Source organism: Rhinoderma darwinii, chromosome 1, assembly GCF_050947455.1.
Source record: "Rhinoderma darwinii isolate aRhiDar2 chromosome 1, aRhiDar2.hap1, whole genome shotgun sequence".
NCBI lineage: Eukaryota > Metazoa > Chordata > Amphibia > Anura > Rhinodermatidae > Rhinoderma > Rhinoderma darwinii.
The window spans coordinates 650,486,936-650,494,161 of record NC_134687.1 but is presented as its reverse complement, the minus strand read 5'-3'; positions in this window follow the sequence as shown (position 1 = coordinate 650,494,161).

The following is a 7,226-nucleotide window of genomic DNA, read 5'->3' as shown; positions in this document are numbered from 1 at the left end:
CTCTTGCGGAGTGCCTATGCAAGGAATTTCACACATACTTATTATCTTTGCAGCACTACCTCTTCCAATCTCACCAAAGTAGTGAATGCAACCAATAGATTTTCTACTTTGTTGAATCAGATATAAGTCGCAACTACACATTGTAACAATTTATTATTACTTTACAACGTGGCAATAACAAATAGGTGACATTGCACAACATAATCTTTCTGTTCCTATTCCAGTCGGTATCAATATATTATAATTGAAGGCGACTTTAACCCTCCACGCTCCTTTTCCTCCTCTCCCCTTTCCTATCAATTCTACAATTCAATAGGTGGTGTACACCTGAGCATGGAGGGAAAACCAAATTTATTTTAATTTAACAATTAAAAAGTGGAGGTCTCCTCTACTTATCTCTACCCAAAAGTGTCACCAGGGGATAACTAGAAAATATGGTGGACGCCGGTGAAAACTGAGTAACTATGGCATGATGAAATTGCATATAATATCATGTATCCCCAGGAGGTATATTAAAAGCCGCTCGAATCTCACTCACCGACATGACAGAATTATCTGCTGTAAGAATTTGTAACAAGGTATGTACATCTCTAGAAATCCAAATCCCCAATAATCAAAAAAGGTGGAAAAAACTTGGATTATTCCATAGTGGGACGTCCGCTACTACCCCCTCAAATCCCATTAGAGATTTAGCTTGCTGCCAAACACGTCTGGCTAACTTATGCAATGGTAACAAAGAGCGGTGGCTAAAGTCATGTGGCTCCAGTACTGGCCACAAAGTTTTCAATCCCAGGACATGAGCCAAATGAAATTCAGCATTAGAATTCAAGGGGTGGAGACCCAAGGTATACCAGGTATCGAAGCTGGCCCGCCAGATAATGCAAGAATACATCTGGCAACACAGCTCCAGTTTCATCCTTAGGTCTCTGAAGAGTAGAAATTTTAAGTTTAGATCTCCCCCCCCCCCCCATACAAACGGTGCAAACAGTGAGTTCACTATTTTGAAAAAAACTTTTAGGCACAATCACATCTATGTGTTCCAGAACCTACAAGAACTTAGGCAAAACAATCATTTTAAATAAATTAATGAGTCCCGCCACCGACAGAGGCAGAAGTTTCCACACTTGAAATGTATCCCTAAGATATTTCAACAAGGGTGTGATGTTTAAATCATAAGATCGAGAACTGTCCCTAGCAATATGAATCCCAAAATAGTAACCCTTAAACCACAAAATTCGGAACCCCACCCACAATCATCCCGTCTCAGGGGCATCAAATACGACTTCCGCCAATTAATCCTTAAACCAGAATACTTCCCGAAGACATCGATCATGGAAATAGCTCTAGGAATAGTAGCAGTAGGATTAGCCATAAAGAGCGCCATGTCATCTGCATAAAGACCTTTACGGTCCTCTCTAGGGCCTATTTTAATCCCCATATATGCGGAATCTTGTCTAATTTTAATAGCTCCTTAGCTATTAAACAGATGACACAGTGCAGACTCTGAGTAAGCCCTGGGTACAATGGGTGGGTCATCCTTCCCACACATCTTATTCTAGGGGAGTGGAAATTTTGGTGCATTCTGAACTCCGATGGAAACTGCTGCAGTTTACCATTGATCCTAATGGGAGATTTATTTTTTTACATGCATTATTTTTTTTCAATGGCCAATGCAAATAGGAGTGGTGAAAGGGGTCACCCCTGCCTCGTACCCGTATGGAGGCAAAGGGAAGGGGACAGTACCCCATTCACCAACACCTGAGCTCTAGGAGATCGGTACAACATAGAAAACCCATTTAATAAAACCCTCCCCAAAACCAAATCTGCGCAACACTGCTAGTAAATAAGCCATTCAACCGAATCAAAAGCCTTGGCTGCATCCAGAGAAGCCAAGGCCCAGTCCTGCTGCTCCCCCCCATCTGACCTGCGACACAACCTGTATTCGTCGTACATTTTCAGAAGTGGATTTGCCAGGTATAAACCCACACTGATCCGGGTGAATAACATCCTATATCACCGTACATAAGCAATTAGCTAACAAATTGGTAAATATTTTGTAATCCGCTGTTAACAGCGATATTGGTCTATAAGACCCACAGTCTTCAGAGTTTTTCCTCAGGTTTTAACACTTCTATGGTTGAATCACACATTGAATCCGGAAGAGCAGAACTACCAAAACTATACTCAAACAGGGTCAACAGCTGAGGAGCCATCAACTCCCCATATTGTAGATAGACTTTAAGTGGGATCCTGTCCGGCCCAGAGGCCTTCCCCTTAGACATAGATGCCATCCCCTCCACAGTGAAAGGGGCATCTAACATCCTTACTTGCTCGGACGTCAAGGTAATGAAAGCGACTCCATCTAAATACGACTCCAACTCTTCCAGCTCATAGTCGACCCGAGGGGAATACAATAGATCATAAAATAATGCAAATTGAGTAAGAAAGTCTTCCAGGTAGGTACATAATCTATCATCCGGTCTGACAATGCCAAGTACAGGAGGAGATCTAGAGCTATTTCTAACTATATGAGCAAGAATCTTACCCGACTTATTACCCAGCTCAAATTGGGATTGCTTGCTAAAAAACAAACTGTGTGAGGCTTTATCTTTCAGTACCTGAAGGTACTGCCTTTCCAAGCCTAACCATTCATGTCTATTAGACGGGGATGGGTCTTGCACAAATTTTCCCTCCGCCTGCGAACACCTGTACGTCAAGTCCTCCTCCTGAAGGGCCAAAGAAAGTTTAACTTACGATATGGAATACCGGAGACACCCCCTCAAATAGGCCTTAAGTGTATCTCACACAAGTATGCGATTCTCCATTCCAGATTGGACCTCTGTAAAAACCGACAATTGATCAGGTATTCGGTCATTCTGCTGGATGAGTTGGAGCCAGAAAGGATGAATTTTACACACCCCCACCTGTGACCAACCTGCGTCCTTTTCAATGTCATCAGTACCGGACTATGGTCCGAGACCCCCCTCGGTAAATGTAATATAGCGTCCACATCACGCAGAACGGCAGGAGAACCAAAAATATAATCTATTCTAGATAACGCATTGTGTTGTGGAGTATGACACGTAAACTCTCTAATACCAATATGGGTAGCTCTCCATAAATCTATCCACCCCATTTCTAACACAAGGAGGCTCAATTGAGACGGGCCAGTGGAGCCATGTCCCATGGGTCTATGTAGACGGTCTATACAGGGTTCCATAAGCAAGTTAAAATCCCCCATCAATATAATACGGGAGCCTGGATATGAGGACGCAAATCGCATGGCATCCTGAATAATCTCCAATGTGGCCGGTGGGGGGTTGTATATACCCATTATCACATGGGTATCAATTACTGCATGTAAAAAAATAAATCTCCCATTAGGATCAATGGTAAACTGCAGCAGTTTCCATCGGAGTTCAGAATGCACCAAAATTTCCACTCCCCTAGAATAAGATGTGTGGGAAGGATGACCCACCCATTGTACCCAGGGCTTACTCAGAGTCTGCACTGTGTCATCTGTCAATTGCCTTTCTTGCAGACAAGTCAAATGAGGCCGATGTCGCCTCAAAGCAGCAAATATCATATGTCTCTTTTCAGGAGAACCCATACCACGCACATTCCAGGACCTTAACTGTAACCCCGCCATTCCCCAGTATTGTTACATATTAGACAGTCACAGCCCAGAGCCCCACTAACGAACCCCTGAGTACAAGAATTTCTAATTCAGCATAAGTGACTAAGTATCTTCAATACATGTATTGTGTATGCATATATGTCTGCAGCAATTTGAATTGACCCATAAACTCACATAACGTAGCTGTGAAAACACATTGCTCAACAGGAGCAAAACTTTTACTGCCGAGAATCTAGGGCAGGGGTCTCAAACTCGGCCGGGTAAGTGGGCCGCATATAGAAAAAATGGGAAGTTGACGGGCCGCATTACTTTCAGATTTGATAAAACACAAAATTCTTGTTAATAAATAAGTTATTTGAACTACTATAACACTATATTACTAGAATAATAACAACACTATATTACTATAATAATAGCGCTAGGTTTAAAATTTGAGATATTTCTCCACGTGCTTATTTCAACAATCCAGCTTTCCAGTTTAAGTGTCGCTAAATGCAGTCCGGCGGCTCAGTTAGCACACGTCAAGATTGGGCAGCCCCTTTTTAGATAGTGCCGCAGTGCCCTCTGTGGATGCTGCCGCAGTGCCCTCTGTGGATGCTGCCGCAGTTGCCTCTGTGGATAATGCAACACACCCCTAGATAAGGCCACAGTGCCCTCTGTAGATAAGGCCACAGTGCCCTCTGTAGATAAGGCCACAGTGCCCTCTGTAGATAATGCAACACACCCCTAGATAATGCCAGTGTCCTCTTCAGATACTGTCACACACCCACTTGTAGATAACGCCACAGTGCCCTCTGTAGAGGCTGCCACAGTGCCCTCTGTAGATAATGCAACACACCCCTAGATAATGCCAGTGTCCTCTTCAGATACTGTCACACACCCACTTGTAGATAACGCCACAGTGCCCTCTGTAGAGGCTGCCACAGTGCCCTCTGTAGAGACTGCCACAGTGCCATCTGTAGAGGCTGCCACAGTGCCCTCTGTAGAGGCTGCCAAAGTGCCCTCTGTAGAGGCTGCCCCAGTGCCCTCTGTAGAGGCTGCCACAGTGCCCTCTGTAGATAATGCAACACACCCCTAGATAATGCCAGTGTCCTCTTCAGATACTGTCACACACCCACTTGTAGATAACGCCACAGTGCCCTCTGTAGAGGCTGCCACAGTGCCCTCTGTAGAGACTGCCACAGTGCCATCTGTAGAGGCTGCCACAGTGCCCTCTGTAGAGGCTGCCAAAGTGCCCTCTGTAGAGGCTGCCCCAGTGCCCTCTGTAGAGGCTGCCTCAGTGCCCTCTGTAGAGGCTGCCCCAGTGCCCTCTGTAGAGGCTGCCCCAGTGCCCTCTGTAGAGGCTGCCCCAGTGATGTCAGGGGCTTGCCCAGAGCTGGAGTCCCAGGCAGAGCGCTAGTAGGCTCTTCCTGGGACTCCAGCTGTGCTCCTGACATCACTGGGACTCCTGCTCTGGGGGAAGCCCCTGACATCATTGTCGATGTATGGACAGCGATGTCAGAGGCTTCCCCAGAGTCCCGGAGCAGAGCCGATAATAGCGCTCTGCCCGGGACTCCGCTCTGGGGAAGACCCTGACACACTGTCCATATATGGGCAGCGATGTCAGGGAATTCCACAGAGTCCCGGAGCAGAGCCGACACCAGCGCTCTGCTCGGGACTCCGGCTCTGGGGAAGCCCCAGACATCGCTGTTCATATGTGGACAGCGATGTCAGGGAATTCCACAGAGTCCAGGAGCAGAGCCGACACCAGCGCTCTGCTCTGCTCTGGGCAAGACCCTGACACACTGTCCATATATGGGCAGCGATGTCAGGGAATTCCACAGAGTCCCGGAGCAGAGCCGACACCAGCGCTCTGCTCGGGACTCCGGCTCTGGGGAAGCCCCAGACATCGCTGTTCATATGTGGACAGCGATGTCAGGGAATTCCAGAGTCTCGGAGCAGAGCCGATACTAGCGGCTCTGTGTCCCGCGGGCCGCAGGTGACAGCCCCAGGGGCCGCATGCGGCCGCGTGCTTGAGACCCCTGATCTAGGGGGTAGTCTCTACAGCTAGCGTAATTCTGCCGTAAAGACTCAAAAGTGTTGAAGCACTTCAGCACCCCTCCTGGCCAGCACCTTTTACACAGAAAAGCCAGACACATTTTGAAAACTGATCCTCAATTAGTAACCCGCATATGTTAGTGACATTTCCACCATAGTAATAAAATGAGGAATATAAATATCTTAATAAAGCAACCAATACCAGGTATTCCACGCGACCTCCTGCATCAAATAACAATATACCGGGCAGTATTAACAGCGCAGAAGTGTGCACCCAACAGGAGGTACAATCATGTCAAACAATATGGGATATCCATGAGTTCCATATGTCAGCTATATTCACCCAACCTGTATAGCCAGACCGATCAGCGACGAGGAGAACGTGAGCCAGTCATCCGCATCAGACGGATCAGTGAAAAATAATGCACGATTTCCGTCCACAATCCAAAGTCTAGCAGGGTGAGCCATCAAATATCGAAGTCGGCGCTTGATCTGAGCATAGGACGCCCTTTGTCGCTGTAAATCAGGCGAAAAATCAGGATAAATGGACACCGAAGCATTATCAAACCGTATCCCTCCAGTCTTGCGGGCTTCCAAGAGAACTGTATCCCGGTCCTTACAATTCAGCAGATGAGCTAGCAAAGGTCTCGGGGGGGGGGGGGGGGGCTCCCGGTATGGGAGGACTCACTGGGACACGATGTACCCTCTCCACTGCAAAGACCAAAGAAAATGAGGCGTCAGGGAAGGTATCCCGGAGCAATTTCTCCACAAATTCCCCTGGTCGTTGCCCCTCTGCTCTCTCCGGCAATCCCACAATCCGGAGATTATTGTGCCGTGACCGATTTTCCAGGCCATCTGCCTTCTGTCTCCATAAATCCACCTTGGGATGTAAGTCTTGTATAGCAGCCGGCATACTCTCAGTGTGGTCCTCTAAGGAGGAATCCCGGCCCTCTGGCTGAGTTACCCGTTCCCACAAATTTTGAAGGTCCTGGCGCAGCAAGCCCACATCCACCCTCACCTCATCAATCTTCTCGGTGAGCGATGTACGGGTGTCCAGGATGGCTGTCATCCTTAGCAGAGGCTGGAGGTACAGGATCCGAGGCCTCAGCCATTAGTACTGCAGACGCCGGCACAGAGGATCTCCCGCCGGCGCCATCTTGGATCGCCATGCGGGCATAAGACTTCAGTTTTTCTGCCGCATCTGTAGCTTTAGTCGCACCCATCCTTTTCTTGGAATGTCCTTCCCTTCCTTCGCAGTTAGTAGGGAATTTTGGCCGGTTTAGCAGTGTCAGGAGGATAATAAGCAGGATGCTGGCCCAGAGCAACCGCCGCACACAACCTCTCACATCAGCACTTGGCCACACCCCCAGGTTTAACATTTTTATTTGTGCCAGTGAGGAAAGCCATGGTTGTGTCACGTGATGTCATATAAAATTCACAAACAATTCTAACCCCTTACTGACATCTACCGCATATATATGACGGAAGTCGGAAGGGAAATTATTCGCTATCGGCTAAAAACAAAAAAAGAAAATGTTCAATTAAAGTCAAA